This window comes from Hypanus sabinus, chromosome 1 (genome assembly GCF_030144855.1).
Source record: "Hypanus sabinus isolate sHypSab1 chromosome 1, sHypSab1.hap1, whole genome shotgun sequence".
NCBI classification, from domain to species: Eukaryota; Metazoa; Chordata; class Chondrichthyes; order Myliobatiformes; family Dasyatidae; genus Hypanus; species Hypanus sabinus.
Window position 1 is genome coordinate 131,489,889 of NC_082706.1, and position 22,239 is coordinate 131,512,127.

The 22,239-nt window shown below is 42.2% G+C and overlaps 1 protein-coding gene across 3 annotated transcripts in view; it reads left to right on the forward strand.

Moving 5' to 3' along the window:
• Window positions 1-22,239, forward strand: part of LOC132397604 (guanine nucleotide-binding protein G(s) subunit alpha-like) — a 362,218-nt gene that overhangs the window by 243,893 nt on the left and 96,086 nt on the right. The window lies entirely within an intron of this gene.

A 22,239-nucleotide genomic window follows, 5' to 3' on the forward strand; every position in this document is an offset into this window, starting at 1 on the left:
GATGGGATCTCACAATGTCTTCTGCTCAGTGAGAAGACACTAATATTTCTGAAGTGTCAACCAGAGTTGATCTGTAAACTGGTTGAATTGAGGTAGTGCTGTGAGGCAACAAAATGGCGAAGAACCAGAAACATTTTGGTTAGATTTAGCCTGGAAGTTGGAGTTCTGTTGCTTCTGCATTTGATTGTTCAGCTCTTGGCTCAGGGGGATACCTGGAGTGGCCCAGGTCTCCAGTAGAGATGAGAGGACCATCAGGATGGTTCTGGCTTAAGCAGGTTAAACTTAACAGAGTTAATGTTGAGTTGAATTTCTTCACAGATTTCTCTACTGTCCCTTGTAATCCCCAAGTGGCTGTAATTCATTGCCTCCTAGATTGCCTGCTCTGAAATCTCATGCAATATCTTTAATCTGCTCTTTCGCACAAACTGGGGAACACAACAGCTTCACAACACCAGGGACCCGGTTCAGATAAACCTGCGGAGTTCATGCATTCTCTTTGCAACAGCATAGGTTATCTCCAGGCGCTCTGATTTCTCACATGTTGGTAGGTTATTTGGCTATTGTATGTTGTCCCTAGTGTGTAGTTAAGTGTAAAATCTGGAGGAATTGTGAAAACGTGAGGAGTAAAAAAGGATTACTGTAGGATTGGTGTAAATGATTGGTTGTTAGAGTAACGTTGATGGGTTGAATGACTTGGTTCCTTGCTTCTCTGTATGACTAAATCTAATCATCTCTTATGCTTTGAGAGAGCCAGGTTTTATGGTGAGCATCTGCAGTGAAAAAATGTTTATTTTGTCTCTTGCAAAGTGGATGAAATTCTCAAGTGGTAAAATCCTAAGTGAGTTTGATAACTAATTCCATGGCTAACTGACATTCTTAAGGAATGTTTCATTGACTTTAAAACAAATATATGCATCACAATGCAAATGTTATGAATCAGCTGGTTTACATTACACCTTCAGAAATGTACTTTGACTTCATTGAAAAGACTGGGTTTTTAAATTCTCTGCTACTTTGTTGAGAGTGGGGTTGCTTTGCATTGTGCTCTCACAGAGGATGTGCAGTGCGGCATATGTTGTTGGTATCCCAGTGTATACAGAGATTGTCCTGTGTAAACTGTGTGAGGATGACCTGTCGGACAGTGTTCTCAGGCCTGTAGATGTTTCATTGTACGGTGCTGGTTGCAGGGTTGATTAGGGACGTTGCCATACGAGACCTTGGTCAGCCTTATTTTTGAATGGAATGTATCTCTGGGTTTCCTATGAGTTAAATAGTTGAAAATATTTTCTAAACTATTAGTGCCTTGTATTATTTTGTTAATATAATAACCAACAACTTGTTTATATGGTTGTCTATATTTGTTTACATTGCTCCTGGGTTTTTCATCTCTCTGGAACAATCCATTGTCCCCTTGGCTTTCAAGGCAGCAGCCATCATTCCAGTGCCAAAGGCAGCGACAGTTACCTGCCTAAGTGACTATCGCCTGGTGGCATTAACATCAGCCATTATGAAATGCTTTGAGTTGCTGGTCATGGAGCATATTAAAGCCTTTCTGCCAGCTACACTGGACCCTTTCCAGTTCGCTAATCACTCAAATTGATCCACAGATGATGCAATAGCCTCTGTCCTCCACTCTGTCCTGTCCCACCTGGAAAATGGGGTCTCATATGCCAGACTGCTATTTATAGCAGTCCTCTTTCTTGATCTTTCTGTCTCCATCTCTGAAGACAGCCTATCTAATGATATCTACTATAAGCCTACAGACTCTCACAGCTACGTGGACTATTCCTCTTCCCACCCTGTTTCTTGCAAAAATGCTATCCCCTTCTCACAATTCCTCCGTCTCCGCAGCATCTGCTCTCAGGATGAGGCTTTTCATTCCAGGACGAAGGAGATGTCTTCCTTTTTTAAACAAAGGGGCTTCCCTTCTTCCACCATCAACTCTGCTCTCAAACGCATCTCTCCCATTTCCTGCACATCTGCCCTCACCCCATCTGCCCGCCACCCCACTCAGGATAGGGTTCCCCTTGTCCTCACCTACCACTCCACCAGCCTCCAGGTCCGACGTATAATGCTCTGTAACTTCCGCCACCTCCAACGGGATCCCACTACCAAGCACATCTTTCCCTCCCCCCTTCTGCTTTCTGCAGGGATCGCTCCCTACACGACTCCCTTGTCCACTTGTTCCCCCCCCCCCCCATTCCTTCCCACCAATCTCCCTCCTGGCACTTATCCTTGTAAACGGAACAAGTGCTACACCTGCCCTTACACTTCCTCCCTCACCACCATTCAGGGCCCCAGCCAGTCCTTCCATGTGAGGCGACACTTCACCTGTGAGTCGGCTGGTGTGGTATACTGTGTCCGGTGCTCCCGGTGTGGCCTTTTATATATTGGTGAGACCCGACGCAGACTGGGAGACCGTTTCACTGAACACCTACGCTCGGTCTGCCAGAAAAAGCAGGAACTCCCAGTGGCCACACATTTTAATTCCACATCCCTTTCCCATTCTGATATGTCTATCCATGGCCTCCTCTACTGTCAAGATGAATCCAAACTCAGGTTAGAGAAACAACACCTTATATACCGGCTGGGTAGCCTCCAACCTGATAGCATAAACTTTGACTTCTCTAACTTCCGTTAATGCCCCTCCTCCCCTTCTTACCCCATCCCTGACATATTTAGTTTGTTTTTTCTCTCTCTCTCTCTCTGCCCATCACTCTGCCTGTTCTCCATCTCCCTCTGGTGCTCCCCCCTTCCCCTTTCTTTCTCCCGAGGCCTCCCGTCCCATGATCCTTTCCCTTCTCCAGCTCTATCACTTTCGCCAATCACCTTTCGAGCTCTTGGCTTCATCCCACCCCCTCCGGTCTACTCCTATCATTTTGCATTTCCCCCTCCCCCCACTACTTTCAAATCTCTTACTATCTTTCCTTTCAGTTAGTCCTGCCGAAGGGTCTCGGCCTGAAACGTCGACAGTGCTTCTCCTGTAAATGCTGCCTGGCCTGCTGTGTTCCACCAGCAATTTGTGTGTGTTACTATTTATAAACTTCAGTTCGGCATTCAACACTGTGATACCCCAGAAACTGATGGAGAAACTGTCCTCGCTGGGTCTGAACACCTCCCTCTGCAATTGGATACTGGACTTCTTATAGAAAGGCCACGGTCAGTCTTTGTGGGCTGCAACATCTCTCGTCCCATCACGCTAAGCCCTGGAGACCCTGAAGGCTGTTTGCTCAGCCCACTCCTGCTCACACTCAACTCAAGATATTGCCTGTTGATTTCCCTCTGCAGATACCGTCTGATCTGCTGAGCTCCTCCAGCAGGTTGATTTTTTTCAGCTTGTTAATCCCTTCTGTACCCTGTTCCAAAGTTAGGTGACTAGAATTGCTCCAATTAATAAAGCAATTGATTGGTAGGCTAATTGGTTACTGCTAGTATTGGTAATTTATGAAAAGAACCTAAGGGGAATTGATGAGTATGATTGTGTGTGTGTGGGTGTAGGTGTGTGAGAGAGACAGACAGAATAATTTGCAAGCTGGAATGGAACTGCTGGGGGACAGGATGGGCTGGATGGCTTCTTTGTCATAATAATAATATAGTTATGGTTTTATCAGTCTTTTATAAAAGGTTAATCTGACTTCCCTGCCATTATTCATTTTAGGATTCAGTATACTTTACATCACTGATTTTGCAACATCTTTACACTTTAAAGGATTGATACACTCAGGCACAATGGTGATTAAATATATTCATGAAGGAGTGAGTTCTAGAGAGTGGGATATGAGGAGAGAGCACAGCAGAGGCTAAATCTAGATGATCAGCTGTTAGCACAGTGAATGGTGGAACAGGAATGACGGTCCAAAGGCCTGTTCCAACTCCTTTTTCTCTACATTTGTAAGCCACTGTGCTTTCTGAACTAAAGCCAATTTCCTATTCATGCTAACATTGACTCTTTAATTCCATATGCCTCAATTTGGTTAACCAGCCTTTTGTGTAGATCCTTGTCAGATGCCTCTGAAAGACCATGTTGACAACATCCTTTCAATGGCCTTCTCTGATACCTCATCAAAAGATTCAATTGTGTTATTCACACATGAGTTCCCATTAACAAAGCTATTCTGACTCTCCACTATTACTTCAAAACTTCTCTAAGTGCATATTATTTTTCTACTGATTATTGTTTGTAAAATCTACCCCTCCACTGAGGTTAAACTGACGGGCCTCGTTAAATAAAGATGTTACATTTGCCCCTTTCCATTCCTCGGGCACTTTTCTCTTGTCCATAGGAAGTCATATCCAGCCAATGCATTCTATCCAGACCTGGTGACTTATTTACTTGAAGTGTAATTGTTAATTGGTTTACTGTTGTATCATGTACTGAAATACAGTGTAAAGTTTTGTTTGCTGCCTTCCAGACAGATCATTGCATACATAAGTACACTGAGGTAGAACAAAGGGAAAAAATAATAACGGAATGAAGAATGTAGTATTATAGTTACAGAGAAAGTGCAGTGCAGGCAGACAAATAAAATGCAAGCTTCAAGATGAGGTCGCTGGGGAGATCAGGAGTTCATCTTTATCATACAAGTGATCTATTCAAAAGTGTTATAACAGCAGAATCTGTCCTTGATCTCTGCATAAGCCTGGTAGTATTTGTTCTCAAGTTTTTGTATCTTCTGTCTGATTGAAGGCAAGAAAAGAATGACTCAGGCGGGAGGGGTCTTTGATTATGTTAGCAACAGGAGGTGTGGACAGAGAAAAGGTTGGTTTTCACAACTGTACACAGCCTGTAAATGCATTTTTAACATTTTACACCCATTTCTGATTCTTCTATGATGCTGGCACTGTCCACTTGGTGAAGAGCAATGCAAAATGCCCATTCAGTGTTACACTCTGCTTTCTGTCACTATGCTTGGATCACTTGGTCCAAAAGTATCCCTCTTACCGATCCACATGCCTTGGGAAGTATTTGTGTTCCTTCATTAAATAGCATCTCCTAATGGCATGGAAATAGGCTCTTTGGCCCATCTCAACCAATCCAACCAAGATGCCCATTTGCCTGCGTTCGGCCCTTATCCCTCTAATCCTGATGTGCTGTATATGCACTTCCTAGTTCTGGTGTATGGAGGTGAGGTGTAGCAGTGACCAGCGCCTCGCAACAATCTCACCTTGTGACCTAGCACAGCGCACAGTCCCCCAGACAGAATACTGGGGCAACTTGACTTGTATCCTTCCCACTTCCCCAACAAGTGATACATCTGTCACACCATCTTTAGGGGATTTTGACTTCATCTCTGATCTGTAGTCTGCTTAAGTTGATGCACCGTACAGCTCTGCTGATGAACAGGTAGCATTGGTGGGATATGTGTTGAAGATGTTGTGGCTTCAGTATCTGTCTGGTCACCTACTACAAGATTCAGCAGCCATGGAGTTATTTAGAACCATAAAACAGAAGGTAACTCCTCTACATAAAAATATAAGTCATCTTTAATTTAAACATGAAAGTCACCTTTAAATTGGACATTAAATAAAACTTAAAGCAGGTAAACTAAAAATGAACCTATGTATCTTGGTGAGGACACTCTCATTGGGAAGCAACAAGGAGAATTTTTGTTAAAATAGTGTCAAAGGATCACAGAATAATACAGCACAGGAATGGACCCTATGGTCCACCACATCTATGCCAACTAAGGTACCCATTTAAGCTAATTTCATTGTCCCATATTTTGTCCATATCGCTCTAAATACTTCCTATCCACATATCTGTCCAAAGATCTTTTAAATGTCATTATTGTACTTACCTCAGCCACTTCCTCTGGTAAATCATTCCATATAAGCGCCACTTTCTGCATGAAGAAGCTGCCCCTCAAGTTACTTTTGAATCTTTGCCCTGTCACCAAAATCCTGTGAACTCATCCTATCTGTGCCTCTCATGAATTAATACAGTTCTGTTAAGGCCACTCTTCAGTTTCCTGTTTCAAGGAATAAAGCCTTAGTCTACCCGTCCCCTCCCAATAACTTGGGCCCTCGAATCCTGGCAACATTCTCCTGAGTCTTGGTGCTCTTTGCACACCTAATGACATCTTTCCTACAAGAGGGTATACAAAACTGTACAATATCCTCCAAGTTCAGCCTCACCAGTCAAATTGAAAATTCTTGCCAAATATAATAATCGGCAAAATGAAGCCATCATCAGAATTGGGCATCAGATTTTTAACTTTGCTGATGAAGAATGCATTGATTTTTTTTTAACACCTAGATATTTATTGGAAACATTGCAACAGCTTGAACATTAGGCTACATGTAATATATCAGGGAAAATAACAGATTGGGGGATCTTTAACTGCAGCAACTTCTTCCAATAAAAGCTGGGTCATTGCTCTAGAAAATTGCAGTTATTTGTAATTGATCTATTTATATAATTCACAGTGATTTATAATAATGTGGTCACCAATTGATTGAGAGTGGAATTACCTAATTAATTATAGTTTCCACTGTGGCGGCTAAAGTATTGTCACTGTACTTAGTCTTTGTTTAAAGCATGATGTAATTGTGGAGAAAAGGCAATAATGTTTTTGGGTTTGTTAGCTGTTGATTTTATAGTTGGGAGTTTCCTTCAAGCTCAGTAGGTCCTAAGGTAGGTGATACCACCTACACACCTCCCTTCCCCCGGGAACGGTGTGAATTTCTAAGGGGCGATTAAGATAACGGAGATGGAGGGGTGTTGCTTGGAAGCAAGCGGGTATGCGACTGAGGGATCACAGGCTTAATTTAAGAGATTAATAACTTATTATAATCATTTCATCTTTGGTGCCTCATGATCGATTACAAGGATCATGTAATCACTTCATCTCTTGCTAACCCTGCATTCTCTGAGACTATGCTAAAAGTGCATAATAGTTATTGAAAAGCAATATGACACTTGTATATTTGGCCTATCATAAGAAATTTGGACTGATGAAATAGTGTTATTTCCAGGGTCCACCTGTGCATATTGCTATTCACTACAGTATTAGCCGGTACGATTCACATACTCATGCAGTGACACAATTCTTGTGAATTAGGGTATGTCATTCAATGGGGTCACGTTTAGAATCTGCCCTTTTGAATGGTCTTGGTTGCTTTTCCTCTAGCCCCCAGACATAGCACTGACCCAGGCAGAGAGTCAGGGCTATGAGGATGTCATAACTTACCTCTTTATTGTTCACAGCACTTGAGGTTGGACTCAAACAATAGGCAATTGATCATGGTTGTTAATCCATAATGAAAATGACAGAAGCAGACCAAACAGAAAAGTGTAGACAGTATAGTGTGGAGTATCTGAAATATGGATTTATACCAGCACCAAACAACCAACACTAGCCAATGTGTCTGTTGTGTGCAGTTTTTTTTAAATGAGGCAATAAAACTATCTAGGATCCTTGAACATTTGAAGAGAATGCACTCTAATAAAGCAAACAAGAACTTGGCTTATTTTCAGTCACTTCATGAAAACATTCTGAAATGGAAAACACTTCAAAACATGTTTGCCAGCATTTCACAACAAAACGGTGACCGTTTGTGTGCTTCGTAACATTTCATTGCTCATTGGTAAATCTGGAAAGCTCCATACAATTGGAGAAGAACTGATTCTGCCAGCAGTAAGGGAGGTTCTGAGTACAGTTTTGCATAAGTCACTAAACCAAGTCATTGAAGTGGTTCTGTTCAGTGACAACTCTGTTCAAAGACGAATCGATGAAATGGCTGAAAATGGGAAGACGTTGTTGATCATAGATAGATACTTTATTGATCCCAAAGGAAATTACAGGGCCACAGTAGCAATGCAGAGCATATATGTACAAATATTAGAAGACAAGTAAGTAAGAATAAAAATAATAAGTTACCACAAACAGCCTAACATGAGGGGGTCATCACTTCCCCAGCTATCGGTTGACTCATTATAGAGCCTAATGGCCGAGGATTAGAATGACCTCATATAGTGCTCCTCTGTTCAGCCAAGGTGGCATGCAGAGGGTGAGAAACATTGTCCAGAATTGACAGGATTTTCCATAGGATCCTTTGCTCTACCAAAGAGTCCAGTCTGTCCAGTTTGACTCCTATGACAGAGCCAGCCTTTCTAATCAGTTTATTGAGCCTGTTGGCATCACCTATGTTGATGCCATTGCCCCAGCACACAACCGCATAGAATATTGTACTGGTGACAACAGACTGCGAACATGTGAAGGAGAGGCCTGCATTTTCCAAAGGACCTCAGTCTCCTCAGGAAGCAGAGGTGGCTCTGGCCCTTCTTGTACACAGCCTTTTTGTTGGTGCTCCACTCAAGTCTGTTATCCAGGTGCATCCCCAGGTACTTGTCGGTCCTCACCATCAATAGAAACAGGGAGCAGTACAGGTTTAGTCTTCCTAAAGAACATCACCATCTCTTTTGTCTTACTGAAGTTGAGCTGCAGATGATCAGCTTGCATCATTTGACAAAGTCATCCACCAGGGCCCCCATATTCATCCTCCCATCCTCCTTTTATACACCAACTATTGCTGACTCATCAGAGAATTTCTGCAGGTGATTCAGCGTAGTATCTAAAGTCCGAGGTATACGGGGTAAACAGGAAGAAGCCAATACAGTCCCCTCTGGGGCCCCAGTGCTGCTTTTAGCCATGACTGACACACAGCTCTGAAGCTGCACAAACTGTGGTCTGCCATTCAGGTAGTCCATTATCCAGGATACAATGGAAGTGCAAACCTACATTGAATGGAACTTTTCCCTCAGCAATGAGGGCTGTGTAGTATTAAAGGACAACAGAATTTGCTCTGCTGTTGGATGAGTCAACTTTGCCAGGCACAGTTCTTTGCTTCTTGACTATGTTCACTTCATAAAAGATGAAAGCATGGTTCAAGAGTTGTTCTTTTCCAGGGGGCTGGAACCCGGTATGAAAGGGGGTCAGTATTTTGGGTTGTTGACGAATTTTTCAAAGAGAAACACATTGCTTCACTAACATTCTTGTTTGTGCAACAGTTGAGGCACAATCAATGGCAGGACACCACAGCGGAGTTATTACTTTCTGGAAAAAATCTGTACCATTGACTGTGTAATTCACAGGCAACATCCTGTCTCAAAAAAAAACAGTGATTGGCTACACAAATGATTAAATACTGTTACCACAGCGGTAAATAAAATCAAGTCCCAAGCACTCAATTCTTGACTACTTCAAGCAATTTGTACTGAGAAAGCAGAACTGTTTGAACTCTTGCTGTTGCACACAGAAGTCAGGTTGCTCTCAAAAGAAAACTGCCTGAGATGCTATAATATACTTTTTGAGACTATGATAAAAAAATTCCTTGAAGACTTAGTAACCTACTGTAGATTATAGGCATGGTATTGCTTATTAGAACTATTGGCAAAATTTAATGAAATCAATTATAAGGAAACAATGTGAATCTTATCAAAGTCAAATCAGTTGTCTCCACGTTTCTGTCCACGTTAACCCTATTTAAGTGCAACGTTGTCCATCGTGACCTTTTCTAATTTCCAAGCCTCTCTGAGTTGGAAGAGAAAGAAAGATTACCAAATGATGATTTTCAAGTTCTGTATACTGTGCCCACCTGTGAGTTGCGTAAAGACATGTCAGAGAGATTTCAGTATCTTCTCTTGATCCAAATTCCAGATTGGGTAATAAATCCATCTGTGAACACTTGTAATGAGGAATTAACAGGAAGGATGGAGGAAGAACTGATCTTGCTACAAAGTAACTTTGAGCTGAAGCCGAGGTTCAAAAAGGCGTATCAAGACGTTTGGTTGCCGGAAGAAATCTCCGAATGCTATCCTGCGCTATGGAAAAAGGTCAAGGTGCTCTTTATTGCCTTTCCATCATCGTATTTAGTTGAGGGTGGATTCAGTGCTGTCGTCCAACTTCTTTCAAAGCAATGAAACAGATTGCAAGTTTTTGAACGCGGGAATCTGAGACATTTAGCCTGATGTTGAGAAGCTGCTGTCACTACACCAAACACATCCATTGAAAGGTGAAAAAGCAATGAAGTTGTAAATCAGTGGACTATGCTGTATGCTCTAAAACTGTTGTTGAAAAAAATTTTTTGTAATTAAATAAAGAAATATTTTATTTGTAACTTCAAGTATATTTGAATGTTTTTTGCAAGTATATGTCACTGCTTTGAATTTGCAGTTCCTATTTTCTTTCACTGTACATCATAAAACAGAACCCTTTATAGTTTTTATGCAGTGGCCGGAAGAAGGGAACACTGGGGATACAGTCCGGGAGCAAGAAAGCAGTAACCGAAAAAAGTTTGGGAACTACTGTTCTAGTACTTTTATGAAGTGGATTTTCAAGTGAGGTCCAAAAATAAAATGGCTTATAATTCTTCCTTTGAATTTGAACCTGAGCTTTGACTTCTGGAGTTAAATGATTTTGTTGGGTGTTTGATGTTTGTGAACTCTGTGTACTGAGGGGAAAATTTATTTAAGTCAGAGGTGTACAGCATTAAAATAGGCCCTTCGGCCCACTGTGTATATGCCAATCATCATAGTTATCTATACCAACCCCTTCAACTTGCGTTAATTCCATCTCCCTCTATACCCAGTACCTGCCCAGTTACATCTTAAACACGAGATTCTGCAGATGCTGGAAATCCAAAGCAACACACAGAATTGCTGGAGGAACTCATTAGATTAGACAACATCTATGGGAATGAAAAAACAGTTGATGTTTTGAGCCGAGACCCTTCTTCATGTACATCTTAAATGTTAATACTGTTCCTTTCTCCACCACCTCCTGTGGCAGCTCAATCCAAATGCCAACTATGTTTGTGTGAATAAAAAAAAATACCCCAAGATCCTGCTGTCTCTTGGTGGAAGTATTCAAATAAAGTACTCTTCCCTTAGCAACTGGTTTACACTTTTTGCCGAAGATCGCAGGACAACAGCTTCCACTTTCCCAGTAAAGTCAGTCGCTTCTTGATTTCCCAGTCGATGTAAATCTGCATTTATTGTTACTTTGGGATCTGACCCTGGATTTAGCCAGTGTGAACTGCCAACTGTCTGGTAGATTTTGAGATCCCTTTCTGAAGTATGCTGGCTATTTTCTTCCACTACTGAGTGATAGGAAACCCACAGCAGTGTTTGTACTAGATCATCAAACTGCACAGTGGAAATATCTTCAGAGGTATTACATGAGTCATCTGTTGGATTCGTGGAAAGGAAGTTCTGTACTGTGCAACAACTGCCATAACACTGAGGAGCATGAAAGGGAAGGAAGATAATTGCACCTTCAAAAAACTATCCAGTTTTACAAATATTTTATTTTTCTTTCTTAAATAACAGCAGTTCTTCACAGGAGGAATATTGAGGAAGGATTTTAGGCACAGTGTCAGATTTCGCATGACTGTCGTCCTGGGATTTTTCAGTTGTGCTGTATAAGTGTTACCAGCTGTATTTTTAAAATATTTTGAAGGAAATATTCTATTTAAACATCTTCTTAACTGGAAAATTTTTCCATCATTCGAGTTTTTGTTGATAGGGCTGTTATGTGGTTGCAGGTGCTAAGGATACACCTGTTTAGCACAGACTATCAGACAGGAACAATACCGCAAAATTGGAGGCCTTTTGGGCTGAGTCCATTTGTTCAAGGTCACTCTACATAACTTCATCATATTAATAAGCTTCTCCTCATATTGGGAAGTTACCTAAGATTCTCACAATTAGAAGGGTTGTTTGAACATGCAACACTACAACACAAGCACACATCCTTTGGTTGATACTGTTTGTGTCAACCATGGTGCCAAAGTAAACTTCACCCTGCACATGATCCTTGTCCTTCCATATCTCTACAAATATTGTCATTGTCTATCAGTTATATTTCAAGTGAAATGTTGTATGAATCAGAAGCCAACACCACAAAATGTTCTTTGGGGTATGCTCTGCATCATCATTCTCTTGTCTTGTCAAAAGTGGGAGTTGAAAACAGACCAGACAGGCTAAAGCAATTTAGTCATGTTTAGCTACAGGTCAGATAGTACAGAGTGACAGGTCAAAGTAGGGCCAGTTATAGAGTCTGCAGGACAGCTACTTCCTGGCCGCATTGCAAATAGGGACTGAAGTTAAGTGACCTTGGACAATAATGTAAGGTTAGCTCACCGAGATGTTTCAGTGGACTTCAGTGTGAGCACTACACACTGAAAGGTGAAACACACAAAATACTATTGGCAGTATTTATACTCCAGTCCCTATGAAAGGTCTCGAGTCAAAACGTTGAATGTCCATTCCCCTCCATTGATATGCTGAGACCCTCTTGTGCTTTATGTGTTGGTCCAGGTAAGACTGTAAGACCTTAAGTCATAGGAGCAGAATTAGACCATTCTGCCCATCAAGGCTGCTCTACCATTCACTCAGGGCTAATTTATCTTCTTCTCAAACCTATTCTCCTGCCTTCTCTCCTTAACCTTTGACACACTTACTAACCAAGAACCTATCAAGCTCTATTTTAAATGAATTCCACAGATTCACCACCGTCTGGCTCCTTATTTCTATTTCAAATGGGGTATCCTTCTATTCTGAGGCTGTGCCCTCTGGTCCTGCGCTCTCCCACGATTGGAAGCATCCTTTCCACATCTGATCTACCTCAGCCTTTCAACATTTAGTAGGTGATTCCAGCATCTGTGGTGTCTTCTGTCTCTGCAGGAAAAGCTGAGCTACATAAATGGTCTACAATTGGGTTTCAATGGTCTCCATGCTCTACATTTGGGTTTCCTCCTTTCTGTGTGGTGGTCTTTCCTGTTTGTTGTATATGGCTGTTAACAAACAAGGGCAAATGTAGAAACTATTTAAGGACCATGAACATTTTTAGAATATTTATATTCTTAATTTTCGCAGGAAGTTGCTTGGATTTTGTTGCATTTTGATCTTTATTCTTGTGTTGTGCTTCAGTTCTATTTGACATAATGTTGTCAAAGTATTGGTAATAGATTTTAATGTTTTAATAAAATTTAAGACATTTAATGATGTCACAAGCTCTATAACTATAGGAGGTACTGCTCCAGAAAACAACATACATTATCAAAGATCACCACCGTATGGGCCAGGCATTTCCTCAAGACTGTCATCAGGAAAGAAGTACAAAAGGGACTGAAATCTCAAACCACCAGGTTCAAGAACAGCTACTTCCCTTCAACCATTTCCCTCTTAAACCAACCTAAATTCTGTATTGTAACACAATGACCACTTTGCTGTATGGAGGACTCTTTCTTGTTCTGATTGTGTTCTTTCTTGTCTTGTGAATGTTGTTTCTCTATTGCTTCCTGTCTGTGGTGCTGCTGTGAGTAAGTTTCACATCGCACCTGTGCTTACATGTACGTGTAGTTATGGCAATGACAATACACTCAATCTCAAACTCAAGTACAGTCTAGGAAGAATACTTTCTCCTTCCATTTCCAGGATTTCCTCTGTAGTTTACAGAATGTATCAGCCAGAAGAATGATTCCAACAAGCCCTTAATAAGTTTGCATGCTGTAATGTTAAGGCCGTTTGCACTCGATTTTAACAGCCAGCCAGGATTTACAGTGTATAGAGTAGCCATCGAACATAATAGAGGTCTTGTCCCCTGAAACTATTGCATCACTGGTGCCAACACCACTGTTATTCCAGCAAATGTGTCCCAAAGCACAGTGTAGGAGTTTTATCAAACAGAATTTGATTCCTAACCATAGAAGGAGATACAAAGATCAGACATCAAAGACTTGGTCAAAAAGAGAGATGTCAAATAGGCTGGTGGGAGGTGTTGCAGAGTTGTGTGTTAAGGCAGCTTGAGTGCAAAGCTTGCCAGTGGTAAAGTGGTGAAAACTGAAGGTCGTTACATAACATGCTTAATGTGTTCCTTTCAGGTCATTTCTTTGGACTGATAAGGAGCAATGCTATTATATAAGACAACAGCTTATCCACAAATGTTTGGTGCTGCCAGAACAGAGCAGTGATCTGTGCTGTGGAATATCTATTTTGCTATGTTTCCTTAACATAAGCAAATAGATGCTAACAAAACTTGCTTTCTTGTGAGGTTTAAATACCTTGATATTGCCATCTTTCCCACACAATTTTGTGGCTATCTCTCTCTCTATCTTTCAGTTCAGATGAAGGGTCTCGATCTAAAACATGGACTGTCCATTGCCCTTCACTGATACTTCTCAATCCACTGAGTTCCTCCAGCTTGTTGGTGTTGCTATAGAAATGGGTCATTCAGCCCACTATACCCATGCTGACTCTTGTGCTGCTGCTTCAGATGAGGAAACTGGGGAGAAGGCTAGAACGGAGCACTGGTTTGGCTCAGTAGCCCGACACAGTATCCTACGTCTATCACCTGCGTCACCCTGTGTAAGCAATAATTTCCAAGCAAGGGCAAATTACAAGGGGTGGTTGATAAGTTCATGGCCTAAGGTAAAAAAAGATGAGTTATACAGCGCTCGTTACATGCATGTGCAGTTCAACTCTTTGAGCGATTATGCAGGAAGTTTGAAGTTAATAACTCACCTTCTACCTTAGACCATGAATTTATCAATCACCCCAGCTGTGGACACTCTCTGAAGGTCCAAGATCAGTATGCTCTATGACCGCTGGACTAAGTGTGTAAATGTAGCAGGGGACTATGTTTAAAAATAAATGTACTAGGTTTTATAAAATTGACTCCTTCTACCTTAGGCCACGAACTTATCAATCACCCTTGTATAATGGGCCTAAAAGCAAAATACTTAAAATGAATTTAATCTAAAATAAGATCCCCTCCTGCCATAAATCTTCAACAGGTGGGTCAGCTCCAGTGGAGACAAGGATTCGGGCCAGATTCATTTCCCCAGAACCGCTCAAAAGCTGTGTTGGCTTCCCAGCATTATCTGTTTTCTTTTTCAATTATTGCTTTTCAGTAATTGATAATGTCTTTATTATTGTCACGTACTGAGAGACAGTGTTCTGCATGCCAGACAGCTCATTCCGTACATCAGTACATTGAGGTAATACAAAAGGAAAAGCACAATAGAGTAATACTATATTACTGTGACAGAGAAGGTGCATTGCTGGTAGACAGTGGTCAAGAGCCAAGGCAAAATAGATTGAGAGATCAAAGATTCTCTTTTGTCATATAAGAGCTCCATTGAAGAGGCTTCTGACATCGGTATAGTATCTACCCTTGAGCGTGGTGGTGTGTGTTTTCAGTCCTTTGTATCACCTGTCCAGTGGCAGACATGAGAAGAGAAAATGAACAACATGAGAGGATTCTGTGATTGTGTTGCCTGGTTTCCTAAGGCAGCAAGAAATATAGATGGTCCATTGAGGGGAGACTTGTTTCACGGTGGACAGAGCTGTGTCCACAAATCTCTGCAATTTTTGGAGTCTTGGGCAGAAAAGTTGCCATAACCAAGTTGAGATGCACATGGATTACATCTATAAAAACTAGTAAGGACCTTTGTCGCATCCATAAAGACTGGTGAGGACCTTTGGAACATGCCAAATGTTCTTTGCCTTCTTGCAGCACTCAGTAAATGTGAGTCCCGAGATAAGCGGGTCAGTCTAACACATCTGCTGGGTTATCAGTTCATTTCTATCCATTTAAATGTGGCAGTGCTCTCAGAGTGTTGCCATGTACTGTATAATGGGTGCAGTGGCTGGGTTAATAACTTTACCTAATGTTTTGCAAAAATTAGAATCAGAATCAGGTTTATTATCACTGGCATGTGTTGTGAAATTTGTTAACTTAGCAGCAGCAGTTCAATGCAATACATAATTTAGAAGAAAAAAAACATAATATAATAATAGTAAATAAATAAGTAAATCAATTACAGTATACATATATTGAATAAATTAAAATGTTGCAAAAAACAGAAATAATATATATTTAAAAAGTAAGGTAGTGTTTAAAGGTTCAATGTCCATTTCGGAATTGAATGGCGGAGGGGAAGAAGCTGTTCCTGAATCACTGAGTGTGTGCCTTCAGGCTTCTGTACCTCCTACCTGATGGTAACAGTGAGAAAAGAGCATGCCCTGGGTGCTGGAGGTCCTTAATATTGGAAGCTGCTATTCTGACACACCACTCCTTGAATGTCCTGGGTACTTTATAGGCTAGTAGACAAGATAGAGCTGACTAGATTTACAACCCTCTGCAGCTTCTTTTGGTCCTGTGCAGTAGCCCCCTCCCCCACATTCCAGACAGTGATGCAGCCTGTCAGAATGCTCTCCACAGTACATCTATAGAAGTTTTTGAGTGTATTTATTGACATGCCAAATCTCTTCAAATTCCTGATGAAGTCTAGTTACTGTCCTGCCTTCTTTATAACTGCATCGATATGTTGGGACCAGGTTAGATCCTCAGAGATCTTGACGCCCAGGAACTTGAAACTATTCATTGTCTCCACTTCTGATCCCTCTGTGAGGATTGGTACGTGTTCCTTTGTCTTACTCTTGCTGAAGTTCACAATCAGCTCTTTCGTCTTACTGACATTGACTCCTGTACGCCCTCTTGTTACCATCTGAGATTCTACCCACAAAGGTTGTATCATCAGCAAATTTATAGGTATTTGAGCTATGCCTCGCCACACAGTCATGTGTATATAGAGAGTAGAGCAGTGGGCTAAGCACACACCCCTGAGATGCACCAGTGTTGATCATCAGCGAGGCATGTTATCACCAATCTACACAGATTGCGATTATTCGGTTAGGAAGTCGAGGATCCCATTATAACTTTAAAGTTCAAAATAAATTTATTATCAAAAAGCATAAATGTAGTCATACAGTACCTTGATTCATTTTCTTGCAGGCATATACAGGAAAAAAATACACTAGAATTTTCTGAAGTTTACCAGTAAGCAGACCAAGTCTGACAAACAACTGACATGTGTCTTACCACCTTTCTTCCATTTCTGGTACTCCTTTGAAAACAGCCATCTTACTGACAAGTGACAGCAGGTGCTAGAATCGGAAGGATGCTGCTGGAGGAGCTAAATGCATCAGGCAGCATCTGTGCAAGCAAAGGGATAGTCAATGTGTTCTGATGCACGGTCTAGGCCTAGAACACCAATACGCCCTCTTCCTCCACAGATGCTGCCTGACCTGCTGAAATTTATTTACAGATTTGGCATGGGAATAGACCCTTCCAACCCAACTATTTACACCGTGACCCTCTTTAGAATGTGGTAGGAAACCAGAGGAAACCAATGCAGCACAAACTCCTTACAGACTGCAGCAGAATTGAACTTGTCTTACTGGTGCTGTTAACCACTACGTTAGAGCTCTTTGCTCCAGGCATGATATCCGCTGCACATACAACCAAGTATTGGGCATGGTTTAACAGCATAGGCTGAGGACTGGTGACTGATTGTTTACCCATGCTTTCACAAACTAACTGTACATCATAAAATCTAGTTTCCACTTAAACAAGAGTGAATTTTTTCTCCCGTGGCAGAGCTGGCTTTTCTCCCCTCCTCGAATGACTTCCAAGAGCAGTCCCTTTGTTGTTTGATTAATTGCTAGAACAGTTCCCAAAAGGAGGACAGGAGGGGAAGAATGCCTGATTCAGTAAGGGAAGCTGGTCTAGTTGCTGCCAAAGCGAACTTGAATCCAGGACTCTGACTTCTTTTCACAATTAGCAGCTCAGGCCTCATAGCTCCCCACTGGAAAGGCACGTTCTCAGCTAAGTCCTCCATCTGTGGGAAACACTGCTCTGTAATATTTCTGCAGGTGCTCCCTCTCCCCGAGCACAGAGTCTCTGTGGGCACTGTGTATCTCTGCCTTCCCTCAGGATCTGTGTCTGTGCACTTGCCCTCCTACAGTTCATTTTTCTCTCTCTCTCTACACTCTCCTTCTGCACACCCTCCCTCTCTCTCCCCTCTCCACTCCTTCCTCCCTCTTCACTCCTCACTCTCTTTACCCTCCCCCTCACTCTGTATCCCTTCCCTCTCTTCACACTCCTTCCTCTTGCTGCTGTCCCGCACCCCTCCTTCTCTGCACTGCTTCCCTCTCTCTGCACACTCTCCTTCTGCCCTCTCCTTTGCACAATTCTCTTTGTGCTCGCTCTCACTCTCTGCTTTCTCAAATAACATTTTCTCTCTTGATTCTTTGTCTGTACCTCTCTCTACCACTACACTCACTCTGCCTGTCCTCATCTGCTTCCTTATGTCGTCTGTGCTCTCTTTTATCACTCGCTCTCTCTTTCTGTCGCTTTGCATACTCTTTATCCCTTTCTCTTTCCTCTATGTCTGTCAACTTCTGCTTGCTCACTCTCCCTTTTTATCTCTAGCCTTCCCTCTCTCCCTCTCCCTCCCCCTCTCTCTTTCTCCCCCACTTTTCTCTGGACATGGCTACTCTCAGTCTTGTATCCCCAACTGAAACGGCCATTGTACCCTTGCCCCACATGCCAAAACACCTGTTTCGGTAGGTGCTGTGCTGCTTTGCCTGGGGCAGTACACATACTTGCCTGCGTGGCCTATCCTGTCTGACAGGGCAGCCACAATGCCCTGAGTTTATCTGGAATCTCGCTGCAGCATCGGGCTTTCCCTTTCGAGCCTGTGACTGACCCAGATTGCTGGTTCAATGACATGTGGTGCTTCCCTCCCCAGTGTGGAACTGAGCGTCAACCTTCTCCTTGCTGACGTGTGTGCCATTGTCAACAAAAGCCAGAGAAAAGCAAATCTTCCACTGCTCTGTGTGAGGAGCAAGAGAAACTCGCACTCTGCTCCAGTGTCTTGTCAGAAGTTACTTCTTTACCTCGTGAGCAAGCCGCATATTTTCAGTGTGATATCGCACTGGCAGATGTTGCCTCTTCTGTCCCTTTACATTCCCCAAAGCTGATTAACAAACTATGTCTCATCTTTTTTGGAATCCTGAAAGATTAGTGGGACAGTGACAGTATTGAATGGAGAAAAACATTCTCCGTAGACCGGCTATTCAGATCTGGAGGGCTTGGGTTCAGGTGAGGGATGAGATGTTTAGAGGGGATCTGAGGAAGAACTGGGAGATTATGCTGCAACTGTACAGAGTACTGGTGAGTCCGCACCTGGAGTACTGTGTGCAGTTCTGGTCTCCTTACTTGAGAAAGGATATACTGGCTTTAGAGGTGGTGCAGAGGAGGTTCACCAGGTTGATTCCAGAGATAAAGGGATTAGACTATGAGGAGAGATTGAGTTGCCTGGGACTGTACTCACTGGAATTCAGAAGAATGAGAGGAGATCTTATAGAAGCATATATAATTATGAAAGTAATTGATAAAGGTGGAGGCAGGGAAGTTGATTCCACTGCTAGGTGAGACTAGAACTAAGGGATACAGCCTCAAGATTTGGGGGAGTAGATTTTAGATGGAGATGAGGAGGAACTGCATTTCCCAGAGAGTGGTGAATCTGTGGAATTCTCTGCCCAATGAAGCAGTGGAGGCTACCTCAGTAATCATATTTAAGACCAGGTTGGATAGGTTTTTGCATAGTAGAAGAATCGAGAGTTGTGGGGAAAAGGCATGGAGGTGGAGATGAGTCCATGGCCAGAACAGCCACGATCTCATTGGATGGCAGAGCAGGCTCGACAGGCCAGATGGCCTACTCTTGCTCCTATTTCTTATGTTCTTATGTTAACTTTTTCACCCAAGAGTGGTTGGAATCTGGAATGTGCAGCCCGAGAAGGAGATGTGTAACCAATATCTCGGCAAGCCCTTGAATCAGCAAGCAATAGAAATCTGTTGACCAAGTGCTGTTGAATGCAAATAGTATCAATAGGTATTGATTAGAAAGTTTGTGGACACCAAAAATTGGAGTGTGGTCAAAGTTGAGTTTATCGTCTTGTGTGCAATGAAAAAAAAATGACTTTCAGCAGCCTCACCAGCATATAACATTGCATGAGCAGCACTCACAAGAGAAACATAAGTTAAAATATGCACTGTTTTTACAAGAAAGAACACAATTAGAACAAAAATCCCAATTTTAGTGGAAAGGGATCAACATGGTCACAATGTTCCTTAACTAGTGATAAGGGTTCAAGAACCAAATGAGTGAAGGGAAGTAACTCAAATTGAACTAGGCCCCTGCCCAAAGATAGCTGTGAGAAGATGGAATGGCCTAGATACTGTGGATCTTTGATAATAGATGTTGCCTCCTGTAGATACTTTTGATGATGGGAGCTTAAACAGTTCAGAGGCTAAAAGTAACAGCGTCTTCACCCAGGTTGAGGAGGGAGCTTTAAAAATCAGTGCTTCATAGCCACCTTGGTCTATATTGTTAGCTATGACAATATAAAGAAAAAGAGAGGAGGTCGTAACGAGAGAATTTAAGAAGTTGGATAGAACATTGAAAAGTAGGACCTCCATGGTAACAATCTCTGGATTGCTACCTGTGCCACATGCCAGTGAGGGCAAGGATAAGATGATCTGGCAGATGAATGTGAGGCTGAGGAACTGGTGCAGGGCCAGGGTTTCAGATTTATGGATCACACGGATCTCTTCTGGGGACAAACTACAAAAGGGATGAACTACACCAGCACCCCAGGGGGACCAATATCCTTGGGGGAAGGTTTTCCAGAGCTTTTGGGGAGAGCTGTTGAACTAACTTAGCAAGGGGTTGGAAACCAGAGTGATAGGACTGACGATGGGGCAGTTAGTATACAACTAAATGTAGTGTGTAATGAGACTGAGAGGAAGGACAGGCAGATGATAGGGTAAAATTGCAGTCAGTGGGATGAGTTACAGTGTAAATGTGGGACAAAATTGAGAAGGGTGACAATTACAGAACAGGAGCTGTTATATTTGAATGCACACAGTATATAAAATAAGGAAGGTAATCTTGCAGCACAGTTAGAGATTGGCAGGTAGATCTTGTGGGTATCATGGTGTCATGGCTGAAAGATTATTGTAGTTGGGAGACATTCAAGGATACACAATCTATTGAAAGGACAGACGGACCGGAGAGAACAAGTGGCTCTGCGAGTGAAAATGAAATCAAATCATTAGAAAGAGATTCCATAGGATCAGAGGATAGAGAATCCTTGTGGGTAGAGTAAAGATAAGGGTAAGAAGACTCTGGTGGGAGTTATTTATAGGCCTCAGAACAGTACCAGGGTGTGGTCTACAAATTCCGGCGGGAGATAGAGAAAGCATGTAAAGGCAATGTTACATTAGTCATGGGGAATTTGAAAATGCAGATAGGTTGAAAGTCAAGTTGATGCTGAATCCCAAGAGAGAGTGTTTGTGGAGTGCCTCCTAAATGGCTTTTTTGAGCAGCTTGTGGTTGAGTCAACTAAGGGGTCAGCAATTCTGGATTGGGTGCTATGTAGTGAACCGGATATGATTAGGGAGCTTCAGGTAATGGAACCCCTGGGAAACCAGTGATCATAATATGGCAGAATTCACCCTGCATTTTCAGAGGGAGAAGCTGAAGTCAGATGTATCAGTATTAGAAGAACATAGAATAGTACAGCACATTACAGGCCCTTCGGCCCACAATGTTGGGCCGACCCTCAATCAGTGTCAGTATTGTAGTGGAGAAAAGGGAATTACAGAGGCATGAGAATTGGCCAAAGTTGATTGGAAGAGGACACCAGCAGGAATAATGGCAGAACAGCAATGGCTGCAGTTTCTGGGAGCAATTCAGAAGGCAACAGGATAGATACATTTCAAGTAAGAGGATATATACTAAAGACAAGATAATACAACTGGGACTGACAAGAACAGTCAAAACTGACATAAAAGCTAAAGAGAGGGCATAAAACAGAGTGAAAAAAAATGGGAAGTTAGGGGATTGGGAAGCTTTTAATAACCAATAGAAGGCATCTTAAATAAATACCAAAAAGAGAGAAAAGGTAGAATACAAAGTTAAGCGAGGCAATAATATTAAAGAGGACCAAAATATTCTTCAGATATATGAAGAGTAAAATAGAGGTAAGAGTAGATACTGGCCCAGTGGAATATGATGCTGAAGAGATAGCAGCAGACAAGCTGAATAACTGTGGAAGACACTAGCGGTATGCTGGAAGTTCGAGAGTGTTGGGGCAGAAGTGGGTGAAGTTGCCATTACTAGGGAGAAGGTGCTTGGCAAACTGAAAGGTCTGAAGGTAAATAAAATCACCTGGACCAGATGGACTACACCCCAGGGTTCTAAAAGAGGTACCTGAAGAGACTGGGGAGGTATGTGTAATTAACATCGTTCAAAAATCTGTTGATGGTGGCTTAGTTTATTCCACCCTTTGAGAAGGGAGGGAGGCAGAAGAAATGAAATTATAGG